Here is a 27659-nt window from a genome sequence, read left to right as displayed (position 1 = left end):
AGATATCACCTCACACCAGTCCGAATGGCTAAAATGAACAAGTCAGGAAATGACAGATGCTGGCGAGGATGCGGAGAAAGGGGAACCATCCTACACTGTTGGTGGGAATGCAAGCTGGTGCAACCACTCTGGAAAACAGCATGGAGGTTCCTCAAAATATTGAAAATAGAACTACCCTATGACCCTGCAATTGCCCTGCTGGGTATTTACCGTAAAGATACAAACGTAGTGATCCGAAGGGGCACGTGCACCCGAATGTTTATAGCAGCAATGTCTACAATAGCCAAACTATGGAAAGAACCTAGATGTCCATCAACAGACGAATGGATAAAGAAGATGTGGTATATATACACAATGGAATACTATGCAGCCATCCAAAGAAATGAAATCTTGCCATTTGCGACGACGTGGATGGAACTAGAGGGTATCATGCTTAGCGAAATAAGTCAATCGGAGAAAGACAACTATCATATGATCTCCCTGATATGAGGGAGAGGAGATGCAACATGGGGGGTTAAGGGGATAGGAGAAGAATAAATGTAACAAGATGGGATTGGGAGGGAGACAAACCATAAGTGACTCTTAATCTCACAAAACAAACTGAGGGTTGATGGGAGGAGGGGGGTTGGGGGGGTGGGGTTATGGATATTGGGGAGGGTATGTACTATGGTGAGTGCTGTGAAGTGTGTAGACCTGGCGATTCGCAGACCTGTACCCCTGGGGTTAAAAATATATGTTTATTCAAAATAAAATTTAAAAAAAAATCACACCATAACACTATAAGATAGCATAACATAATATTCCTATTAGATTCCCTTCTCACAGATAGGGAAACTGAGCACAGGCGATTGAATAACTTGCCCAAGATCACACAGCTCAGTGACAGGGCTGGGATTTGAGCCTTGAGAGTCAAGTTCTAGAAAGTGCACTTTTAACTATACTATATCTCTTTGGCTTAATCATACAGCACACAGGTATGAATGTGAAAACAAAAGGGAAAAGAAATCCAAACACACTGAAGATCATACATTTTTTTCCAAAGGCAAAAGCTTTGGTTCCTCACTTACGGACTAGAGACACTCAGCATCTTGACTTTACATACATTCTTCTAATGGCAACAGCAGAAGGGAGTTGGAAATGGGGAGTTTGCTGAAGACAAATCCTCCTGAAGGTAGAAAGTATGAAAGTGTTCAGTATCTAAAAACAAGGGAGACAAAGAAGAGGGGAGAGGGGTGCCCAAGCACCCAGAACTCTAAAAGCAGAATAGCCAAGAGTCATTTCATCTAACAGTGGACAGCCCTCTGCATTCCATTAGCTCTTAAGGGCTTCACTGAAAAGCAGCTTTACATTGAGTGTGACCAAGTCACTGAGAATGTCTAATATCTATTAACAGTCTGTGTTTTGGAAGGCAGGGAAAAAGCGGTCCAACCAAGTGGTTAAGAAGCAAGTTTATGTACTTTAAAAAAAGAAAATTTTAGTTCCTGGAAATTTACATTACTCCCTGAAAATGATGAAAACTAGAGTATTATTAAATCTATAGAAAGAAATAAAACTTAGTTAAAAAAGCACATAAACATATGAATAATGTCCATTGTGATTTATATTAAGAAATCTATTTTTAGTCTTCTATCCCATGCATGGCACAGAACAGCTAAATCCCTGGAACTAAGTATGGATAGCAATAAATGTGTCCTTTTTTATGTTAATGAAGTGGGGAAAGCACCAAAGCACCTTAGGATGGGAGCTGGTCACCAGAGGAAACCACCATGTGACTAGAGGGTTGGAACTTTCAGTTCTTTTCTCTGGGAGAAGATTGACTTCAATCACTGGTGGCCAATGATTTAATCAGTCATGAATAATTAATGAAGCCTCCATAAAAATACAAAAGGACAGGGTTCAGATATCTTCCAGGTTGGTGGACATGTTGAGATTTGGGGAGAGTGTTGTCCTCAGAGAGGACATGCAATGTAACAATCTACTGAGTAAACTGGTTTTCTGAGTTCTGTGACCGAATCTAGCAAACTAATTGAACCCAAGGAGGGGTTCCTGGGAACGTCACCCTGTTTGTCAGGAGTAGAGATAACAATCTGGGCTTACTATTAGCATCTAAAGTAGAGGGAGTTTTGTGGAACTGAGCTCTCAGCCTGTGGGATCTGGTGCTATCTCCCAGGAGATAAGGTCAGAACTGAGTTGATTTGTAAGACACTCAATTCAGGAAGAATTCCTGGTGGTGTGGGGGAACCTACTCAACACATAATACTGGAAATGGGTACAGAACCCATACCAAGTCATTGTATATTCTCTTTTTCCATTTAATATGTTAGTGTCAGCCATTTCTTTTTATATTAATGTTACCTTTTTGATTAAGTAAATCCTAATTATGTTGAAATTAACATACTGCCTAAATAATTTATTTCTAATATTTCATAGGGAAAAGTTCAAAAAGTTTACCTCTGTATTTCCAAATAGTTTTAAAGGATTTCTCTTCTGGAGCTTTTCCAATCCCAAATGTGGAAAATTAACTTCAAATAACCAATTCCAAACCATAGAGAACAAACTGAGGGTTGATGGAGGGAGTGGGTAAGGAAGGAGCCAGGTGGGTGATGGGGATTAAGGAGGGCACTCATTGTGATGAGCACTGTGTGTTGTATGTAAATGATGAGTCACTGAATTCTACTCACGAAACCAAAACTACACTGTATGTTAACTAACTAAAATTTAAATTAAAAAAAGAAAAATATATAAATAAATAAAAATAGAATTACTATAAAAATAGTAGTTAAAAGAAAAAAAAATAACCAATCCCAGCAGCTTTTTGTGAACACCAAAATGTTATCACCTCTCTGGGTAGCCTCACAGCTGTGCTACATCCCTCAGCATGATGGCCACTGGTTCAAAGTAAGGAGTTAGCATAGGAGAAGTCAGCCACTGTGCTTGGTATAGGCCACCTCCTGCCAAACGGTCAGCCAAATAGGTGTGATGGCAGACAAGCTCTGATCCTAATACCAGAGATTTATCAGCTCCAGCACTGATTGTGGGTTTATGGGAAAGGAATTTGATTTTTTAAGACACCTTCATTTGGGATTCTAGATTCAAAGAAGAGCCCTCTGAAACTGAGTACATATAAACATCATCTGAGATTATCAGTGAAATTCTTGCCCTAGAGGCCCAGAAGAGCTTTAAACATCACTTGGGGTGATGTGGAACAAGAAAGATATTTTTCTCTGCACAGGCAAAAGAGGTGAGGCTAAGGAAGCTGAGTGTTTTGCTGATTCATTCTTTTTCCTCCTGTTGCTTAACAGCTACAGGGTTTCCATCTAGGATAATGAAAAAGGTCTGGAACTACAGTGTGATGATGCATGACACTGTAATGTACTTAATGTCACTGAATTGTACACTTTAAAATGGCTAAAATGATATATTTCATGTATGTGTACTTCACCACAAAAAAAAATAAATAAACTCCTACTACGCACATGAGGGTCTCAGATGTGGTTCACCTCCTAACACCCCATACACACACACACACACACACACACTTAGAGAAGTTCTTAAAAAGTAGACTAAGGTTGACTTCAGAGCCCTTTTATCCACATTTCTAAATTTACTTTATTTCTTTAGATACTCTTAATTTTTCTTAAAAAAAGTTTCTTCCTTATATAAAATCTAGTTCTCCAGCCCAAGTGCCCAATGTAGATGAATGGATAAAGAAGATGTGGCATAGATATACCATGGAATATTACTCAGCCATAAAAAAGTATGAAACTGTGTCATCAGTAAAAATATGGATGGACCTACAGGGTATTGTGCTCAGTGAAATAAGTCAAAGAGAGAAACACAAATAAATACCACATGATTTCACTTATATGTAGAATTTTAAAAATGTATGAACAAATAAAAACAGAATCAGACCTATAAATAGAGAGAACAAACTGATGGTTGCCAGAGGGGAGGAGAGTGGGGGATTCGGCAAAATGGGTAAAGGGGAGTGGGAGATAAAGGCTTCCAGTTATGGAACGAGTAAGTCATGAGAATAAAAAGCACAGCAAAGGGAATATAGTCAGTGGTATTGTAATAGCATTGCATGGTGACAAACAGTAGCTACACTTGTGGTGAGCATAGTATAACCCATAGAGTTGTTGAATCACTATGTTGTACACATAAAACTAATGTAACATTGTGTGTCAACTATACTCCAAAAAAAAAAAAATTCTGGGCATCTCAGTGACTCAGTGGGTTAAGCATCAAACTCTTGATTTCAGCTCAGGTCATGATCTCAGGGTTGTGAGATCAAGCCCCACAATAGGCTTTGTGCTGTGCATGGAGCCTGCTTAAGATTCTCCCTCCAGGGGCGCCTGAGTGGCTCAGTGGGTTGAGCGACTGCCTTCGGCTCAGGTCATGATCCTGGAGTCCCAGGATCGAGTCCCGCATCGGGCTCCCAGCTCCTTGGGGAGTCTGCTTCTCCCTCTGACCTTCTCCTCTCTCATGCTCTCTCTCACTCATTCTCTCTCAAATAAATAAATAAAATCTTTAAAAAAAAAAGATTCTCTCTCCATCTCTCTCTGTCCCTCCTCCTTCTCTCATTTGACCAATATCTAGTCTAGATATTGTCCTACTAGAGATACACTAAATAGCTTAGTCCCAACTAGGAGCCCTTCTTTGTAACCCTTTACTCTAATTTACCTAGACTCACATCTCTTTTCTTTGCCTAATCATTGCTTCTTGATCCCTAACTTCTGGCTTTGTGCCTCTTGATTCAGGGACCAGTCCCCTTATGAGGATCCAATAATTCAATAATGTCCCTATCCCAAATATTTGCATTTAAACCTTGGCTTCATTATCCTACCCCAAAGGGACCCAAAGACTTTTCAGTTCAAATCGAAGCTACCTTGTGGCCCATGCCCATGGACATCTCTTAAGGCCCTCCTTCCCAAAACTGGTATTTCTACACCAACAGAAAATAAACTGTGGGAGAATAGCCTCATGTCTGCACCTGAACTGATAGAATTTGTCTGGGTTTGAGAAATTCTATTGAAAATCCATTTCTGTAAAAGAAAACACTGGAAACACATAAACTAAAAGTAAGACTACAAGCAAATAAACATCACAGGCATCTGCCAAGAAATGAGTTGACAAGCAAGACCACCACTGAAGCTGGGTGAAGGAATCTGGAAAGAGGAATTGTTTAGAAACGACTGCTTCCAGATTCAGTGTCTATCGCTGTGGCCTGCAACATATAACCAACAACTTCTCCTTATCCTCATTTTGAAACAAACTGACTTTGGACTCTTTGTCCAAGAGAGCTGTTAAAGGGAATGAGGAGGAGTGAGGATAAGAATGGTAGAGGAAAGTGTGAATAATGTACTGAAGTGAAAGAAATCTGATTTCATTCAATTCTCTGTGAATTTAAGTCAGTTACTCAACTTCTCTGTTCCTCTATTCATTTTACACTACAAAGAACTTACTGAGAATTAAATTAAGTAAGATATATATGCCTCCCAACATGCAAGCAAGAGACAGACACATACCTTAATGAGGATGTCCTGTCCCTATTGCTAATTTACTACCCTTACCACCCCACATGCATGAAAGCACCTAGTTCCTAGCAGAATGCCTCTAAAAGGGGTGCCTCAGTGGCTCAGTGGGTTAAAGCCTCTGCCTTTGGCTCAGGTTATGATCCCAGGACCCTGGGTTTGAGCCCCACATCCAGCTCTCTGCTCAGCAGGGAGCCGGCTTCCTCCTGACTCTCTGCCTACTTGTGATATCTGTCAAATAAATAAAAATCTTAAAAAAAAAAAAAAAGAAAAGAATGCCTCTAAAATAGTAGCTACTTAATAAATGTCAATTTCCTTTTCCTTTTTCTCCAACCATTATTGATAATAAAGATTAAAACTATGAACCTGCTCTCATTTCTCTCACAGTGAACAAACTCCATAGGATTCATTTCACAGCCTGTTGACCCTCATAAGTACTTGTGCTCTTCATCCTTGTTCCTCATTCTCAAGTTCACCACCTCCCTCCTAGCACACCTCTAGCTCAGGGCTTCTGATCTGACAGGCAGAGTTAACGTTCCCTGTGAGATCAAAGGAGACTGAAGACCTGATTCGGGAACCCAAAGCTCTCAGCCATCAAAGAGGTCTGTCAGTGACAGTTAAATATGGAAGTGAGAATTTTTAATATAAGATCCTTGAAAAGATAAGTTCTTCTCTTCACTTCTGCAGTAGCTCCAACCTTTGTCGTTGTTGTTGTTGTTGTTGTTGTTGTTTTTAAGAGTTATTTATATTTGACGGGGCACCTGGGTGGCTCAGTCGTTAAGCATCTGCCTTCGGCTCAGGTCATGATCCCAGGATTCTGGGATCGAGCCCCACATCGGGCTCCCGGCTTGGTGGGAAGCCTGCTTCTCCCTCTCTCACTCCCCCTGCTTGTGTTCCCTCTCTCGCTGTGTCTCTCTGTCAAATAAATAAATATTTAAAAAAAAGAGTTATTTATATTTGAGACAGAGAGAAAGAGAACACACGGAAGCAAGGGGAGGGGCAGAGGGAGAGAGAGAATCCTCCAACCTTTGTTTTTAAAGTGAAGAAAATGTCTGCAGATAAGATATACTGAGCCAAACATTTTGTGCACTGCAAGTTTCCAGCTATGGCTAGACAATAATATAGCAAAATTATGAAGGCTTAGATTTGCACTCCTCCTAATCAGCTTTATCCTCACTCTTCTAGTCCACATATTCATGCACAACAATATTTGGAGAAAAAGAACTACTTCCTAAAGCTTTCCCAGAAGAGCCAGAAAGACGATTCCAGAAAATCTCACCATTCATTCCTTTGGCCTGAACTGCTCACATGACAATCTCTGAACCTATCACAGACAAAGGACATGAGATGACTCCTAGACTAATCAAGCCAAGAGCTAAAGCTAAAGGTTGCCTCACTTTATCTGAAGTACAGGGATAAATACTTGAACAACAGCAACAACAAAAATGGGGTTCTGTAATGATGGAGGAGGGGAGACCAGATCCTCATAAGCATCCAACAGTAAACACGTCAGCCTTTACTTTATACAAATACATCTAATTCCACTTGAATGAGAGTATTCTTTGAAAACTGGAGTTGTATTAACACTGGTTTAACAGTAGAGAAAAGAAGTTGATGAGTTCTTTTAGCAAAAATAGCAAACCTCCAAATGACTGACATTCTACAATAATAGTCAACTTAAGATATCACACACTTTCTCAACTGTTCCATTATTTACAATGTGCCTGGAGCTCCTCCTTTGGAACTTCCACCTTTTGTTCTCTAAACTTTCTCCCTAGGTGAGCACATCAATTACAACAGGCTTAAATATCCTTGTCATACTGCCAAACTTGCAAATTTCTCTCAAATCCAAAACTGGTAATCATCTCTTCTAGTACTAAACCTTCCCAATTTTCCAGAACAATAAGACTCTGGAGGGAGGAATGATTTATCCATAGTTAGATGACCGGTTATCAATAAAATAGTGACTAGAACCCAAGTTTTATAATCTGGCTCCAAACCTAAAAGCTTCCTTTGTTTTCATCAATTGGATTCTCAAGGTGATTCCATACTCAGTACCAGTTACCAGATTCCATACTCAGTACCAGTACCAGTTACTCATCCTATTGGATTATTTGGCTCATTCAGGGCACACTTTGCTAACCCTAATTCACTTTTAATTATGTAACCTATAGGAACATTTCCAAAATTTTTGAGAAACTTGCAGCTTTATTTAAAGGAAAAGAATGCCAATAAGAGCATTGTGTTCCCTCTCAATCTCAAGCACCCTTCAGAAGCTGCTCAATCCATTCTACCACCTTAGTCCACAGGCACAGACCCTATAGATATTTTAGTCATTAGAGATCAGTTCTGCTGATCTCATTACAGTGACACATTACAGTTAGCTCACATCAGTGGAATGATGACTCAGTAATTTAATGCATTGCCATTAAACTTAACAGGATCAATTTTTGCTTGCTATAGAGAAAAGAAAATCTAACATTTACTCAAATAGACTCATAGATAAAATTGTCCAAGATTGGACTTAACCTGTGCTTGTTGCAGACTCACAAATCCTAACCTCTAACTTATCAGTATAGAGCCAACCTCATCAAGAGGAGCTGTATAGCTGTAGACTCAGTACTGAAGACTGTGTGATGAAGAGGAGAGACTTTCTATCTCCCAGATATCTGACAGCTGAACTGACTCTGTAAGGCAGAGATGCCAGGTCAATGCTATCCAGTGGAAATATAGGGCCAAGTCACAGAGTCAAGTGACATGCAGATTACTGAATTTCCTAGCAGCTCCATTAAAAAAAGAAACAATGAAATTAATTCTAACATTGTATTTTATTCAACCTAATATATCCAGATTATCATTTTAGTGTATGATCAATACAAAAATTTTTAATGAGCTTTATTACATCCTTTTTTGTACTAAGTTTTTATAAAATCTGGTGTGTATTTTAAACTTACATCGCATCTCAGTATGGACCAGCTACATTTGTATATCTATGTAGCTACATGGAGCTGGTGGCTTCCAGATTGGAAGCACAGTGCTGGACAACTGTTTCTCCAAACCCCAGAGATTCCTAAAGCAAACTGTCTACCTCTCTGTGAAAGGAAAATCACACAGACTCAAGTAAATGGATGTGATCTACACCCTGAAGGGCTTTCCTTCCCTCTAATTAAAGGGATCTCATGGGTGTTGGGCAGCTAAATCAGTTAAGCCTCTGACTCTTGACTTCTGCTCAGGTCATGATCTTAGGGTTGTGAGATAGAGCCCTGTGTTGGGCTCCAAGATCAGCAGGGTATATGCTAGAAATTCTCTCTCTCACTCTCCTTCTGCCCTCACCCTGCTCTCTCTCTCTCTCTCTCTAATAAGTTAATAAATAAATCTTTTAAAAATTTTTAAAAATAAAGGGATCTCAGAGCAGTCCTGTTTCTTGGGGTTCTGCTTTGTGCTCCTGAATTTCTCACTTATTCTTCTTTGTGTACATGGAGGTATATTCCTCTTCTGTTGGAGCTCCTGACCTCCCTGAGCTCACAGGTAAAGCTCAGAGGATCCTGCCACAGCTGCAAGACTCTCTGCTTCATCCTAACTCTGTTTCAGATCCTGTGCAAAGGATAAAATGGCAAGTCCTGAAACTATCAATGGGCAGAGATCTAGCTTTTGGTTACTCATTCTTCGAGTGCACAAGTCACAAGACTCGATTGAGGAGGCACAAGATGTCAGAGGAGTAGGAGACCTAATATCATTGGGTCCCAGGAATTCAGCTAGATAGTTATCAAACCATTCTGAAAACATACTCAACAAGAGAGTAAAAAGAAGAAGAACAGAAATTCTAGGAAAAGAAAAGTGATCACAGTCTAGAAGGACAGGCAAAGAAGTAAATCTGAGGTGATATATGGGAAGATAAACCGTGGGGGGAGGGGCCAGCTCCTGGCAAGCAGAAGAGCAGTGGAGCACAAAATCAGAATGTTTAGAATTTGGCTCCACTGAGGGACATCACTCCAGAAGCTAAGCAGGGGGTGGAGCCCTCATGGGGACAGTGTGGTCTCAGGACCCGCAGGGTTACAAAAAGACCAGGGGTGTCTGAGAGTGGCAGAGCTCCCAGATATCACAGCAGGGAAGCCAGCTGCAAAGACAGAGCTGAGAAGTCAGTTCTCACCTCTGGCTTACCTTAAACCATGCTTTGAGGAACAGTCAGGCCACTGCTCTTCAAGCAGGGACCCCATAAGTGGCAGATCCATGGAAACCCCCTCCTACCTCTTCCAGGAGGAGTGGCATGTGAGTGCACAGCAGGAATCTGCTGGGTTTAAAGACTTGAAATGAGGCCCTGTGCCAGAGAAGAAATGCTCTGTGAGAAGCTGGGTGAGCACAGGGTGCAGCCAGAGATGAGGGTTACAGGAGGGATTGACTGCTTTTCTTTGAGGGTGAATTGAGGAGTGGGGCCCTGAGCTCTCAGCAACTATGGGGCCAGAGATTGGGAGCCACCATTTTCATTCCTATCCTCCACAGCTGCATGGAAAGCATTCAGGGAACAAAAGCTCTCAAGAGTAAAACAGAATAGATTACCTAGCCTGGCCCCTGGCAAGGGCAGTGCAATTCCACCTTGGACAAAGACATTTGAGAATCACTGCAACAGTACCCTCCCCGCAGAAGATCAACAAGAACATCCAGCCAAGACCAAGTACACCAATTAATGAGAACCTCAGAAACAATAGGAATACATATGAAATTCACAGATTTTTTTCCCCATGATTCTTTAGCCTTTCAAAGTTAATTTTTTTTAATTTTATTTTTTTCTTATTTTATTTTTAAAAATTTTTCCACTTTCCTATTTTTATGTTTTTAACTATTTTAGCTTACAAATACCTTTTTAAAAATCTTCTTAAATTTTCATTTTTATAGTCATATTCTATCCCTTCATTGTATTTAGCCTTATTTGTTACATATAGGTTTTTCTTTCTTTAAAATTTTGGATTACAGTTTCTTCTAACAGATCAAAATATGCCCTAAATCTCGTGCATGGCTTTGTTTTACTCTCTAGCATGAACACATTCTTTCCTTTTTTTCTTTAGAATCTTTTTAAATTTTCATCTTTACAGTCATATTCCATCCCTTCATCATATTTACCCTTATTTTTGTATATATATAAATTTTTCTTTCTTTGAAATTTTTGGAGGCAGTTTCTTCTAACAGACCAAAATACACCCAAAATCAAGTGTGTGGATATGTTCTATTCACCAATCTAATAACACACACACACACACACACACACACACACACATGCCTCTGTGTGTGTGTGTTTTCCTACTTTCTTCTCCTGGATACAGGTCTCTTTCTGATTTGGTTAGTGTATGTTTTTCTGGGCTTGGTGCTACCCTTTTAGTATTTTGATCTCTCATTCATCTATTTTTAGCTGTATAAAATGATAAGGCTGAAATACTGACCACAAAAAAAAAGAACAAGAGGCAGTACCAATGGCTAGGGACCTAATCAATATGGACATTATTAAGATGTCAGATCTAGATTCAGAATGACAATTATCAAGGTGCTAGCTGGGCTCAAAGAAAGCACAGAAGATACTACTACTGAGAAGATACTTCTCCCTTTCTGGAGAAATAAAACCAAGTTAAAATTTTAAAAAATCTATTAATGAGGTGCAATCAAAAGTGGAGGCTCTTACTGCTTGGACAGTGAGGCATAAGGGAGAATTAGTGATATAGAAGACCAACTGATGGAGAATAAAGAAGTTGAGAAAAACAGATAAACAACTACTGGACCATAAGCAGAGAATTTGAGAGATAAGTGATACCATAAGATGAAACAATATTAGAATGATTGAGATCCCAGAAGAAGAAGAAAGAGAGAGGGGGGCAGAAGGTATATTGGAGCAAATTATAGCAGAGAATTTCCCTAATATGGCAAAAAGAACAAGTATCAAAATCCAGGAGGCACAGAGAACCACCCTCAAAATCAATAAAAATAGGTCAACACCCCAAAATCTAATAGTAAAACTTACAAGTCTTAGTGACAAAGAGAAAATCCTGAAAGCAGTTCAGGACAAGAGGTCTGTAACATACAATGCAAGAAATACTAGATTGGCAGCACCTATCCAGAGAACTGGGAGGTCAGAAAGGACTAGCATGATATATTCAGAGCACTAAATGAGAAAAACATGCAGCTAAGAATACTATATCCCACTAGGCTGTTATTGAAAATAGAAGGAGAGATAAAAAGCTTCCAGGACAAACAAAAATTAAAAGCATTTGCAAACACCAAACCAGCCCTATAGGAAATATTGAAAGGGATCCTCTAAGCAAAGGCAGAGCCTAAAAGTAGTAGACCAGAAAGGAACAGAGACAATATACAGTAACCATCACCTTACAGGCAATACAATGACACTAAATTCATATCTCTCAATAGTTACTCTGAATTTAAATGGGCTAAATGCCCCAGTCAAAAGACACAGGGAATTAGAATGAATTAAAAAAAAATCAAAATGCTGTCTGGAAGAAACTCATTGAAGACCCAAAGAAACCTCCACTTTTAAAGTGAGGAGATGGGAAACAATTTATCAAGCTAATAGACATCAAAAGAAAACTGAGGTGGCAATCTTTATATCAGATAAATTAGATGTTAGGCCAAAGACTATGCTAAGAGATGAGGAAGGATACTACATCATACTTAGAGGGTCCATCCAACAAGATGATCTAACAGTTTTAAATATCTATGCCCCCAACATGGGAGCAGCCAATTATAAAAACCAATTAATAACAAAATTAAAGAAACACATAACAATAATACAATAACAATAGAGGGCTTTAACATGCCCCTCATTGAAATGGACGGATCATCTAGCAAAAAACCAACAAGGAAATAAAGGCTTTAAATGACACACTGGACCAGATGGACATCACAGATATATTTAGAACATTCCATCCCAAAGCAACAGAATACACATTCTTCTCAAGCGCACGTGGAACATTCTCCAGAATAGATCACATCCTGGGTCACAAATCAGGTCTCAACCAGTACCAAAAGATTGGGATCATTCCTTGCATAGTTTCAGACCACAGTGCTCTGAAGCTAGAACTCAATCACAGGAGGAAAGTTGGAAAGAACTCAAATACATGAAGGTTAAAGAGCATCCGGCTAAAGAATGAATGGATCAACCAGGAAATTAAAGAAGAATTGAAAAAAATCATGGAAACAAATGATAATGAAAACACAACAGTTCAAAATCTTTGGGACACAGCAAAGGCAGTCCTGAGAGGAAAGTATATAGCCATACAAGCCTTTCTCAAGAAACAAAAAGGTCTCAAATACACAGCCTAACCCTACACCTAAAGGAGCTGAAGAAAGAACAGCAAAGAAAGCCTAAACCCAGCAGGAGGAGAGAAATCACAAAGATCAGAGCAGAAATCAATGAAATAGAAACCAAAAGAACAGTAGAACAGATCAAAGAACCTAGGAACTGTTTCTTTGAAAGAATTAATAAGATTGATAGACCCCTGGCCAGATTTATCCAAAAGAATAGAGATAGGACCTAAAATAATAAAATCATGAATGAAAGAGGAGAGATCACAACCAACACCAAGGAAATACAAACAATTATAAGAACATACTATGAGCAACTCTACGTCAGCAAATTAGACAATCTGGAAGAAATGGATACAGTCCTAGAGACCTATAAACTATCAAAACTGAACCAGGGAGAAATAGAAAACCTGAACAGACCCATAACCAGTAAGGAGATTGAAGCAGTCATCAAAAATCTCCCAACAAACAAGAGCCCAGGGTCAGATGGCTTCCCCAGGGGAATTCTACCAAACATTTAAAGAAGAATTAATACCTATTCTTCTGAAACTGTTCCAAAACATTGAAATGGAAGGAAAATTTCCAAACTCATTTTATGAGGCCAGCATTACCTTGATCCCAAAACCAGACAAGGACCCATCAAAAAGGAGAATTACAAACCAATATCCTTGATGAACACAGATATGAATATTCTCTCCTAAATACTAGCCAATAGAATCCAACAGTACATTAAAAGGATTATTCACCATCACCAAGTAAGATTTATTCCTGGGCTGCAAGTTTGGTTCAATATCCACAAACCAATCAATGTGATACAATATATTAATAAATGAAAGAACAAGAACCATGTGATACTCTCAATAAATGCTGAAAAAGCATTTGACAAAGTACAGCATCCTTTCTTGATCAAACTCTTCAAAGTGAAGGGATGGAGGGTACATACCTCAATATCATCAAAGCCATCTATAAAAAACCCACTGCAAATATCATTCTCAATGGAGGAAAAACTGAGAGCTTTCCCTTAAGGTCAGGAACAGCACAAGGCTGTCCACTATCACCACTGCTATTCAATAGTACCAGACGTCCTAGCCTCAGCCATCAGACAACAAAAAGAAATTAAAGGCATCCAAATTGGCAAAGAAGAACTCAAACTCTCACTCTTTGCAGATGATATGATACTATATGTGGAAAGCCTAAAAGACTCCACTCCAAATCTGCTAGAATTTGTACAAGAATTCAGTAAAGTGTCAGGAATTAAAATCAATGTACAGAAATCAGTTGCATTTCTATACACCAACAACAAGACAGAAGAAAGAGAAATTAAGGAGTCGATCCCATTTACAATTGTACCCCAAACCATAAGATACCTAGGAATAAACCTAACCAAAGAAGCAAAGAATCTGTACTCAGAGAACTATAAAGTACTCATGAAAGAAATTGAGGAAGACACAAAGAAATGGAAAAAAATTCCATGCTCATGGATTGGAAGAACAAATATTGTGAAAATGTCGATGCTACCTAAAGCAATCAACACATTTGCTGCAAGCCCTTTCAAAATACCATCAATTTTTTTCAAAGAAATGGGACAAATAATCCCAAAATTTGTATGGAACCAGAAAAGACCCCGAATAGCCAGAGGAATGTTGAAAAAGAAAGCCAAAGTTGACAGCATCACAATTCCAGACTTCAATCTCTGTTACAAAGCTGTCATCATCAAGACAGTATGGTACTGGCACAAAAACAGACATAGTTCAATGGAACAGAATAGGAGCCCAGAAATAGACCCTCAACTCTATAGTCAACTAATCTTCGACAAAGCAGGAAAGACTGTCCAATGGAAAAAAAGACAGTCTCCTCAACAAATGGTGTTCGGAAAATTGGACAGTGACATGCAGAAGAATGAAACTGGGCCATTTCCTTACACCACACACAAACACAGGCTCAAAATGGATGAAGGACCTCAATGTGAGAAAGGAATCCATCAAAATCCTTGAGGAGAACACAGGCAACAACCTCTTCGACCTCAGCCGCAGCAACTTCTTGCTAGGAACATCGCCAAAGGCAAGAGAAGCAAAGGCAAAAATGAACTATTGGAACTTCATCAAAATCAAAACTTTTGCACAGCAAAGGAAACAGTCAACAAAACCAAAGGACAACTGACAGAATAGGAGAAGATATTTGCAAACAACATATCAGATAAAGGGCTAGTATCCAAAGACTATAAAGAATTTATCAAATTCAACACCTGAAGAACAAATAATTTCTTCTGACCCCTTCAATATTTTCCAGATTTTCTGTGGAACTCCTCTTTTACTTTTAACAGCATAAAAAGCAATCACAACCTTCTGTGTTGTCATGTATGAAGGGTGCTAGCATACACATTATTGACTCCATATTTGTGGTAAGTGCACTATTGGATAATTCAAGACCAATGACTCTAAATTACCAACACTGAGGCAAATATATGGATTGATCTTAATCATTTTGTTAGAATTTTAAATTGAAGTAAGTGATACAAATTCCACATTTTCAGAACCACTATCTATTGTCAAGACTTTCATTGGATGAGAAAATAGTTCTATGGCTATTTGGGTATAAGCAGAATTAACAGTAAAGTAAAAAGAGAGAAAACCTAGCAATTCCAAAATCATTCAACTGCAATTACCCAAAACCTGATTTTGAAAAATCAAGTGGGGTTGGCCCTTGGTCTTTCATTAAATGTACTGACTCTGGGTCTCAAAAACTACAACCTCTTCTCTAAAATTGACATGTCATTTCTACAACTGATTTATCACCCAGGCAAGTCTGACTCTGGCAGTGCCAGGAGCTGTCAATGTTTCACCTCAGAGGAATGAAAGGCAGCCAGAATACCTGATAGTCTTTTTTATTTCAATTAATTTTTGTGGAACCAACTTAAATTTTTTAAAATCAGTGTAATCATAATCTTCCTCTGTTTCCTTATCCTAAAATAGAGAAAGGAGTTTTCTAGTTCTACAAGTGTAAACCTAATTTTGTGGTTGTTTCAAAATTATCAATGCATGACAAAAGTCCAAAAAAGGGTTTTAACACAACGTGAAGACTGTTGTGTACAGACAACTTTGTTAATGAATTCCACCTTACATTCAGAGGTACTGACAAACGGGGCAATTTCAAGGGCTAGGAAAAGGCTGGTAGCCTTTAGAAGTTTACCACTGATTCACTTTTCCAGCATTTTCTGAAAGAAAACCATAAACTGAGTAATAACCAGCAAATAACATTCAAAACTACCCCCATTTTATTCCCCAGTTCTTTGGGAAGAAGACTGTTCTAACTCTTCTGAATTTTGAGAAGATTGTGCTTTATCACTTAAGGGGAATAAGAATAAGAGAGTAAGAATTGATTTATTGCTTTTGAAATTGTATCTTAATGGAAATAAAAGAGAAAAACTAATTGGTAGGACAATGTAATTGATTATATTTTCTTATTTTTTCACATAAAGTATAAGTTGTTAATCTTTCACTAGGAAGTAAACCCTAATGAGAAACATATTTGTTTAGATTTTTATAATTTCCAAAATTATTATGCAAAATGTGACATACATTTTATCAGTTTTAAGAAAATTACATACAGTCTTCATATCCACTATACAGTATCTGGTTTTGGCTATGGTTGTGGCTATCATTCTGACTTTCAGTGAACAACAGATTTAAAAGTCCATACCAAAATGTTGCTAAATGGGCAGATTTCCTCAGGTTTGCAGACTCTAATTTTAATTATTTTATATTATCTCTAAGAAAAAAATTTTTTAGCAGTGAATAATATCAAATATCATTAACATACACAAAAATTGTCACAAAATATTATGAATCAAAGTTAACATGTTGGTTGAACACAAGGTAAAGCTTACTTTTGATTATAAATTTTAAACATCTGTTTCCAGGTCAGGACAGAAAAAAAGAAAAACAGCATTAACTCAAGAGAAGGATCTTGAGTCAGAGCTTGACATAGTTTTTATTCCATGAACAATAAAACCCTAGCGTGATGAATTAGCAGTGGTTTTCAAGGAGAAAAGAGAATCACACAAAATAAATATGTCAAGAAAAAGTGAATTTACATGTTTTGTGATATAGATAACCAATACTTGATGGTAACTAATCCAAAAGGCAGGAAAAATTCAGTTTTTTATAAAATGTAAAAATGAGATATCAGATATAGTTTTAATCATTGTTATAATCAAAATCCATATCTGACTGAATCCATTATGTCTTTATTCACTTTGAAGAATACCTGATTATTTTTTAGCCTGAAGCAATAATTCAAACTCATACCTTTCCTGAGTACTTTCCTTTTCTTTCTACTTTTTTTTCAAGCTGTATTGAAGAAGTTAACTACTCTGAAATGTGCAACTTGTATAGATGGTAATGAGTATTGTCTACTCTTGTCTTCAGTCCAATCTGTATGCTACAAAGATGTAGGCCTGTGATTTTTCCACTGAGTTGAGGAGAGATTTGTACTTTCATTCACATATCAAAGGTATGGGTCATTGGGGTTGATATAAGGAAAACTATAACTATTAGTATTTCTACTGACATGAAATATATCTTCAAGGTTTATGTTCAGTCCCTTTGCAAACAACAAATAAAAAGATTTTCATTTTGGAAGAAGAGGTTTTATACATTCTGATGGCAAAAAAAAAAAGAAGTAAAGAAGGGAGGGAGGGAAGAAGAGAAAAAAAAGAAAGGGATGAAGAAAGAGAAGGGGTGTGAGAAAGAACACATATGTGCCTCATATAATTTTTTAAGGTTTTTATTTATTTGACAGAGAGAGAGACAGCGAGAGAGGGAACACAAGCAGATACAAGCAGGTGGTGCAGGAGAGGAAGAAGCAGGCTTCCCGCTGAGCAAGGAAACCAGTGTGGTGCTCGATCCCAGGACCCCAGGATCACAACCCTAATGGAAGGCAGACACCTAATGACTGAGCCACCCAGGTGCCCCTGTGCCTCATATTCTTGATGGAAAACTTGATTTGGGGTCAGATTTTCAAATATTGCAGTTACTACCACAAGTGCAGTCATCATTCCAAGATAAGAAATGCCTGTCTGAACAAAAGACAATTTCTATGCAACTCAAAATTTCTGCTTGAGTTTTTGTGCTTTTCTTTACTAATACTGACCACCACTGAAGCTTAAGTAGCTTAACAATGTTTGCTCTATACAAGGCATTCAAGAATATGTCTTGATTGAGACTGTCAAACTTTGAAAAGTCAACACTTTATCCAAATTAGTTTTCATATAATCACCTTTTGATTTCTGATCTATGGAAATGAGAAGTGCCTGGGAAAATGACTGGTACTTATCCTGTGATAGTATCCTTCTATAAGTTAGCTGTGACCATTTGGTAAATTTTGGTAAAATAAATCCTTAAGAAAAAAAATGCACATTCTCAACTTTTAAGAAATTTCTAAATGAAAAATTCCTTTAATCTTAATGGAAAAGTATTTGACAGATAAAGAAGAATGTGGAAAAGACAATGAAATTTTTTCTTATTGTGTTTATCATCAGTGAACCAAACCTTATCATAAGCAACATTTTGTTCTAACACATAGTCAAAAAAGACAATACCATAATTAGTCTTTAGTGTCTCATGACTGGATCTTTTTTTTAAAGATTTTTTTAATTTATTTATTTGACAGAGAGATAGATCACAAGTAGGCAGAGAGGCAGTCAGAGAGAGAGGAGGAAGCAGGCTCCCCGCTGAGCAGAGAGCCCAATGCGGGCCTCAATCCCAGGACTCTGGGACCATGACCTGAGCCGAAGGCAGAGGCTTTAACCCACTGAGCCACCCAGGCGCCCCGGATTGTTTTTTTTTAATTGAAAATGATAATCACAGACCTCAGAAACTTCACATCATATTTCTCCAAGGGATTAAATCCCTCTTATATCTAACTTCTGTAAGCTATTTATTTATTTATTTATTTTAAATCCTGCATAATTATGAATGTACTTTTAAACTATTTGAGTTGTTAAAATCGTTTTTTAATATATTGGCATTTCCTTTAAATACATTTTATTATCTTACCACAGAAAGATGTTCACTGAAAGATTATCCACTATTTTTTAAATGTGTTTCTAGCTACAAATCAAGCAATTTTGCTAACAAGAAATAATAATTTTAAAATTGAAATACACAGGTAATTCCAAAATGTGTTTTTAAATCACTGGTGGGTCTTTTTTTTTTTCTTTTCTCACCTTCCAATTTTCCAACCAAGTCTTTAAGTGGAAGTATTGAATATTTTAGTCTCTTTTTGCTTCATAGTCTTTATTTCTCATCCCTGACCTCTAGTGGAGGCAACAGAAGAAGCAAATGACCACCAAGTAATCATCAAGAAACCTAGATATTAACTGACATCAATTGAGAGCCAACTACCTGTACGGTGCCATCCTCAAACGTGTTTAATTTTAAAAACCTAGTGATCTTTTCTTTAAATGGTGGAGAATGACAAGATATTGCGACCTCTTTATTTATCTAAGTAAAGACAAAAATTTGGAAGGAATAACTATCTAATCTCAACATCATTTCATGTTTAAAATAAAAGATTTTGGCCAAAATATAAAAAAATTTGTCTCAAAATAAATTACAGTTTTTTAAAATTCTGTATCACCATATATAAGGAAAATTATTTTTTTTTATTTTTCTCATTTGACTCAGGACTAGAATAAATTTTGTCCCAGTTCAGTACTTGTCAGTACAATTGTCCTTGGTAAAACCTTGGTTTGTGGGGTAAAAAGATGAGTAACATACCATTTCTGCCTTAAAGAAATTTAGAATGTATGAAAGAGATAAGAGCAAGGCACAAAAAATTAAATGAAGATGCTGGTTGTAAACAACAAGAACTGCCAAAAGAAAGGCAAGTTAGGAACAGTTAATGTGTATTGATGACTTGTGGCATGCCAGTTGCTTGCCAGGACCTGTATGGTAGGTACTGTTACTATCCTCATTCCCAGTGAGGAATGAGGAGACTAAGGCTGGGAAAAAGTATGTAACTTACTCTAAGTGATACAGTTAGTAAGTGATGAGCTAAAATTCTAACTTGTATCTATCAGACACAAAAGTTCTCTGTCACTGAAGAATTCAAGCAGAAGCTAGAAAACTGGGTTGTGGGATAAAGGTTCAAGTAGGTGACCCCTAGCAACCCTTCAACCCTTCTATCTATAGGAGGCATGTTCACTAAGGGATTGAGAACTCAGAGGCACTTGATTAAGAGGTCAGGGTAAGGGTTGTGGGGGTGTCAGTGTGTGTGTGTGTGTGTTGTGCATATAGAGGAAAGAGTTACAGCAAGCTTTAGTGAATGAGAATTTCACTGTACAACATAGGGAAAAAAGAGCAGATGATTTTGAGTCAAGCTTTGTAGAATACTTCCATTTAAGAGACAGGAAGATAAAATAATACTGGTGAAAGAAACATAGGAGTAATCAGAGTAACAGGAGATGAGATTATATTTATGGATAAACAACCCATAGAGAAGCATGAGTAACTATGCCTATATGGAAATACTAGACATCCCTATTAACTAACTTAAGAAATAGTACCATATCATTATATAATTAAGTCATATCAGTCTAAATTTCAAATGAAAGATTTTCAATTTGTAAAACTATAAAATCATAAATCAGAATGGCTAGACTCTGTTCTTTTTAAGGCTTAAGGCTGTTAGGAAGAAATTGGCACTGGGAGTTTTAAATCTTTTTTTCTCATTTCCCTTTTTTCACATGAGACCTTGAACTTGCATGAAGCTGCAGCCTGTCCTTTGAATTTGACTGTCTTTATTTTGTGCTTGATTTGAGGCTAAAATTTAGTGTTGTATATTCTCTGAACCAATGTGTCTGTCTGCCTCTGAAGTACATGCCTCCTCTTGAATATCTTTATAACTCACAATTAAATTTTAAATCATCTATTCATTTTCAACCTATATAATTTCTCCAGGCTATCTGCTTTTGCTCATGAATGTGAACTGCCAGAACCCTAGAAATAATTATCCAATTTTTCCAAGTGTAAAATGTGGGGCTTGGGGGTATATTTTGGCTCCCAGAGGTATCAAGAATTAACAAAAGAAAAGCAAAGGAAATAGCATAGTGTCAATATGAAGCTGAGCTCAACAACCCCCTATTAAAAGGGCAAGATGTCTGAAAGCCTCTTCTTGGTAAATCTAAATATTGCTAAGAAAGAGTTCTCAAAACTGTGTAACAGAGGGACCCAAGGTTCATCAGCTTCTGAATGTTTTCTCAAGGCCTTGTTGCTGACTGGTTACCATTTTGGAATAACAAAAAGACAGAAACTCAAATATCATAATGCCTTTTTGAGGGGACAAAAAGGTCAGAAAGTGGTGATTTTTCTCAAGAGAATACCGTTACCTGATTCCATCTCAATTGGGGAAAGTGGAACTGTGCCAAAGCAGAGAGTCTGGCCAACTGAAGCCTGCTCCTTCGGGCAAGATGTTATTGGAATCATTCTTGTTAGAAAGCTTTCACTAACACCCTGCCTCACTACACAGAAAATGCTGCTCTTTGTGTCATGCATTCTGGATGACATGGACATTCATCCTATGAACATCAGTTATTGTTCTGTACAGGTGGTGATATGGAGGAGCATCTAGAAGCTACCAGGGAATGTAGAACCATTTTCCTTCACTTGATTGGCTTTTGTATTTCTTCTGACTCTGCCATCAGCCATGACAGTGTCTACTGCTATATGTCTGTCCTTTCTGTTTCCAGTTGTTTTACTACTGTATACAGAGTTCTGAGGAAATTATACTAAGGCCTACTAAGGATTCACAATAAATAAATAATTTTTTGACTCAATAATAGTGTACCACTAAAGATATGTTTGGTTCATTTCTAGGATTAAGTCTATATACCAAAGACATAGAGCTACCAGAAGTCCAAAGTCTAAGAACTGAATCCTAGTTTTTCTTTTTCATAGCGTAGTTTCTCTATCACTGTTTTTGACACTGAAACATGTTGAAGAGTTGGGAAGATATCAATGTCATGGAACACCAAAGCTATACTATATGGTTATATAAGTAAAAATTACCATCTATGAGTTAACAAAATTTTATTGAGCACTTAATATATGCCAGACATGATAAATCCCATAGTGTATGAGTCCTTTGAAAGTAAAGATTAGTCCTACCTTTATATTTGCAGTGTATAGCACAATGGATGTATAATGAGTGTATGTAGAAAACAATTAGTGGTGGAATTACAATATTCATCTTGCCAAAAAGAAAACTGGACTCAAAAAGTTAGGTGATTTGCTCAAGTTTGTATAGTTAGTGAGTGGCAGAATCATGACTTTATCCCAGACCCTTTAATTTCAAACCTTTGCCTTTTCCCATTCTACCAGCTGGTCTGTGAAATTAACCTATATATGAAAATCTATATATTAATGATTATACAAGTTAGACTCCAAAACACAGTAGTTTAAATAAGATACAAACTTATTTCTCTCAGGGCACCCAGGTGGCCCAGTCGTTAAGCATCTGCCTTCGGCTGAGGTCATGATCCTGGTCCTGGGATCAAGCCCCACATCGGGCTCCCTGCTCAGCCGGAAGCCTGCTTCTCCGTCTCCCACTCTCCCTGCTTGTGTTCCCTCTCTCGCTGTGTCTCTCTCTGTTAAATAAATAAACAAAATCTTAAAAAAAAAAAAAACCCTTACTTCTCTCACATAATTCATGAGTGGGTGGTCCTAAATCCTTGAGGTGACCTTCAATCCTCAATATGCTGCTTTTAATTTTGCATTCAAGGGAGCTGCTCTAGCTAGGGGTTCTCTGAGCCAACAGGAAACAAGAAAGAATCCAGTGAAATGCAGCTGTCCTTTCAAAGGACATACCGCAGAAGCTATCTGTTCACATCTTTGTGCCCACAATCTATCCACATTGTCAACTGGGGCTGTGTGCCCCACTAAAATGTGGGTATTGCATTGTCAAAGAAGGAGTAAATGAATACACTTGGATAACTAGCAGTCTGTGCCATAGGTCATTAACTACACACTGTTGGTAACTGGCCAGACTTCTTCCTGTTGTTTGTTCTTTTGATTTCTCACTCTGCAGGAATAAAAGGAAGAAATTATACTTAAATCAATCCATTTGTCCAGGACTAGTAGCTCTGACTAAAAGAAGTTTGAGGGGATTGTCTGAAAACTATTGCAGTTCCATCTTTCATTACTATGCATAAGGAAGTAAGGGCAAGTTCAACATGGTGAGCAGAACACACACATGTCTTCTTGCCTCCCCAAGTCCCCTAGAAATGCAGAAAAGATAAAAACCCTGAAAAACAGAGGAAGTTGCCTTACCTAGTCAAAAAATGCTATAAATAATTCATGGAATAGAAAGAGCAAATAAGACTACATTAAAACACGAGGGTGGGGGTTGGGCAGCGCCTGGGTGACTCAGTCAGTTGAGCATCTGCCTTCCACACGGGTCATGATCCCAAGGTCCTGGAATCAGGCCCTGCGGCAGGCTCTCCCTCTCCCTCTGCTGCTTCCAATGCTTGATCCCTCTCTCTCTCTCACACAAACACATAAATAAAATCTTAAAATTAAAAAATAAATAAACAGAGGAGGCAAAACTCCAACAACAACAAATGCTTAAGGACACCACCACTGAGATAAGAGCCATTCTTTTTTTATTTATTTATTTGACAGAGGAGGGCAGCATAAGCAGAGGGAGAAGAAGATAAAGGTTCTCTCCACTGAGCAGGGAGCCCAACGTGGGACTCAATCCCAGGACTCTGGGATCATGACCTGAGTTGAAGGCAGATTCTTAACCAACTGAGCAACCCAGGGGCCCCAATGAGAGCCATTCTGACCAAGTGTGGCATCAGCGGCCATAGGGGAGGGTGACAGGGGATCGTTATTAAGCACTGCCTGCTGGATAACTGGTGGGTGTGGTATATGCCTCCAAGATTAAGCAGTGAAAACTGCTTTCCAAAAAAACAGGGTGATGACTAAAGGGTAGAGTTGGGTGCCCCCCACCCCCGGAAGGAACTCTACATATCAGTGTAAAAAAGAAAAATAAAGGTAACTCCAACGAAAGTTAAATGTATAAAAGCACTTAGCAAAGAAATAAAATGTTTGTTTGTTTTCTGTTTGGCAACGGTAGGAGTCTATGAGGGATTAGCTACTCTACTCTCATATACCATAAAAGGAAATTTCACTTATTGGCAAATTCTTCCCGCTTACCCAGAGCTGACAAATCAGTCTTTTAATTCAGGGGAAAGTCCTCAGCAAAAAGAATTACTTGGGAAAATCCACACCAGCAACCTTTAATCACCTGTTTAATCCTTTATTTATAAATATAAACAGATAATCGATAATCATTAGACATTTGACAAAAATCAGGAGGATGGATATAATATTTCAAAAATAATAATTGGGGGTGCCTGAGTGGCTCAGTCAGTTGAGTTTCAGACTCTTAGTTTTGGCTCAGGTCATGATCTCAGGGTCATGAGACACAGCCCTGTGCCCAGCTCCACACTCAGTGAGGAAGGAGTCTTCTTGTCCCTCTCCCTCTGCCCCTCAACACCACCCACTCTGTCACTCTCTCAAATAAATAAATAAATAAAAATATTTTTTAAAAAAAGGAAATAATAATTGCATGAAGTGTTCAAGCTATCATGTTGCTCTTTACCCTGCCCACCATGTAGGCTAAGCTAAGAGGCACAGCACCTGAGGAAGAGTAAAGGTGCCATCAAACAAAACCCAGAGGCTTGGGAAGAGGCTACAACACTGGGCAGGTTCCCACAAAGTAACAAGGGACAGGAGAAGCCTTTCAAAAGAAGAAGAAAAGACAGAGGGAGAAAGACAATATCCTTCTCTCCTCTCACTTCCCACCCACCCAGCCTGTATGCTCTCCCAGGTGGTGAGCAACACTACACCTGGCAAACAGAAGTATGGAACTGAAAAGAGATCTAATTTTTCAAAGTAAATAAGAATGTCAAAGAAAATATTAAAAGAAACCCCTCCTATGTTTGCAAATTGCTATCTAAAGAGTCAACATCTTCAATGTTTGATCACACTCTGCACCTTGTGGGGTCTGTGGCAATGGTTCGGATAGTCCTGCTTTAAGTCACGTGCCACCATCACATAACCAAAGCAGCTCCTGCAAATTGCAACAGTCACTAACAAAGTCACTGAAGACTGCAAGCATTCTTTTTGTCTTCATCTTACTTTAACTCTCAATATCATTTAATATGATCACCTGGCTTCCTCAAGTTTTTTGTTCCTTTGGTTTCCATCATACCAATGACCCTCATGTCCCCCCTGCCCCATCTTCTTTGCACTTTTGTGCATTCCATAGCCAGAATCCTGGCAGAAAACACATGATACACTGAAGTTAACAGAAGTCTCTTTCCAGGTGCAGCAGGATTAAAGCAGAGCACCCAGGGACCAGTCGACAGGAAGTCACGACCTCTATATTTAAAGCGGCAAGAAGCTGTTACCCAGTCCTGAAGACCACTTGGATCCCTGGAAGAGAGGATACCTGAGAGGAGTTACAATAAAGAAGCACAGCCTCACCAGAACCATATCCAGGCAGTGAGGGAACAAAGAGGGGATGGGAAATATCCCCTGACCTCTTTCTCTTCATAGCCTCAAAGCCCACCAATGCTTTCTATTACTTGGCCTAAATGAAGCCAGAGGCAAGAAAGCCAGATGGCACAGTCGGAAGAGAGAAACTCCCCTCTCCCAAGCAGGGCAGAGAAAGGCTGGTAGTAGATGGAACAGGCAAACTGAAAATCATCAGCATGTTCCTCCATGCTCAGCTGTTAATTTAGATTTAATTTAAATGTTGGAGCTCCCTATGGTTCGAGCTCAAGTTCTCTCCACTTCTCCCTCTGACCTCAGTACAGGGGCAACCTCATCTGTACTCACAACTTCAATTTCTATCTAGAGTCAATTGGCTCTCAAATATATCTCTTGCCCAATCTCTCCTTTGAGTTTCAGATTTAAATATTCCCTTGACTTCTACATGTGGGTATAAAAGAACTAAGTCTCTTCAAATTAAACATTTCAAAATTATCTCACGGTCACTCCTGTTCCCTGCTGCCTGCCTCCCTGCTGCCTCCCACACAATATAAAACCCAGTCCTCTTCCTGTATTTTCTCTTGAATGGCACTACCACACACTCAGTCACCAAGCCAGAAACCTATGAATCATCCTTGAGACTTCCCTGTTGTCTTCCACGCCTAATCTAATAGATCTTTACTTGTCTATTTCTTTCCACCTCTACTGACTCATCTGGGGACAGCCTCCCACCTCCACTACTGTATTAACTGGTAGTTATATTACCAGTCCTCTTCTATGTAGTCTTAATTGCTCACAATTCTCCATTCACACTCACACTTTTTTAAAATGTAAATCCAGTCCTGTCAACACCACCCCCATCCCACCCCTACTTCATCTTAAAACCTTTCCCATTGCTCTTAGGATAAAAACCAAAGTATTACATGAAGCAAAATTCCTGCCTTTCTCTCCTTTACCCTCAATCTAGCTGCCTTGGCCTTCTCTCAGATCTTTGGATACACATTTTCCATCCCACAGAGCCTTTGCATGTGCTCCTCCCTGTTTTTGAAACACTTTATCCTCACTCTTCTAACTCAGTTTACAAAACTGAACATGAGATTTACACTTCCTGAAACCTTCCCTAACTCTCCATTCCTGTTACACTTCCATAGTACCATTTTCCTTTCCTCTATAGCACTTATTTTTTATCTATAATCACAATTTATAGGATTATTCAATTAATGGTTAGCTCCTCCTATGCCAATTATCTATTGCTGTCAAAGTAGTGGCTTAAAACAATAATTATTATAATTTCTCATGATCCTGAGGTTTGACTGAGGGTTCTTGCTGCTCCCTTCAGCTGCTGGATAACTTAGAGACTAGGCTTGACTAGGATAGCTGAAAGAGCTGAAACTCCCTCTCCACATGATCTTTCATCCTCAAGAAAGTTAAAACAAGCTTCTTCACAGGATAGCAAAAGTGTTCTAATCAGGGAAGAGTAGAAGCTCCTATGAAGGAAGACCAGAAGTCCTCTAACATCACATTAAGTCTCACTCTATTCGTCAGAGTAAGTCGTAAGGTCATCCCAGATTCAAGGTGGGAAAAATAGATTCTTTCTTTTTTTTTTTAAGATTTTATTTATTTAGGGGCACCTGGGTGGCTCAGCGGTTAAGCCTCTGCCTTCGGCTCAGGTCATGATCTCAGGGTCCTGGGATCGAGTCCCACATCGGGCTCTCTGCTCTGTGGGGAGCCTGCTTCCTCCTCTCTCTCTCTCTCTCTCTGCTTGCCTCTCTGCCCACTTGTGATCTCTCTCTGTCAAATAAATAAAATCTTAAAAAAAAAAAGATTTTTATTTATTTCACAGAGATCACAAGTAGGCAGAGAGGCAGGCAGAGAGAGAGGGGGGAAGCAGGCTCTCCACTGAGCAGAGAGCTCAATGCGGGGCTCAATCCCAGGACCCTGGGATCATGACCTGAGCCGAAGGTAGAGGCTTTAACCCACTGAGCCACCCAGGCACCCCTAGATTCTCTCTCGATAGAAGGAGCTATAAAGTAATTTGTGACCATGTTTACTATCCCACACTGCCTTTAGAATGCTAACTCTAGAAAGGCAGCAAATATGTCTCTCTTGCTTATTGTTGGAACCCCATTTATTTAAAATCTATTTGTGGATTGTTTCCTTCACTGTGCAGAAGCTTTTTATTTTTATGTAGTCCAATAGTTTATTTTTGCTTTTGTTGTCCTTCCCTCAGGAGACATATCTAGAAAGAAGTTGCTATAGCCAA

The sequence above is a fragment of the Lutra lutra genome, chromosome 6 (genome assembly GCF_902655055.1).
Source record: "Lutra lutra chromosome 6, mLutLut1.2, whole genome shotgun sequence".
In the NCBI taxonomy this organism is placed as follows: domain Eukaryota; kingdom Metazoa; phylum Chordata; class Mammalia; order Carnivora; family Mustelidae; genus Lutra; species Lutra lutra.
Note: the sequence above shows the minus strand (reverse complement) of the source record.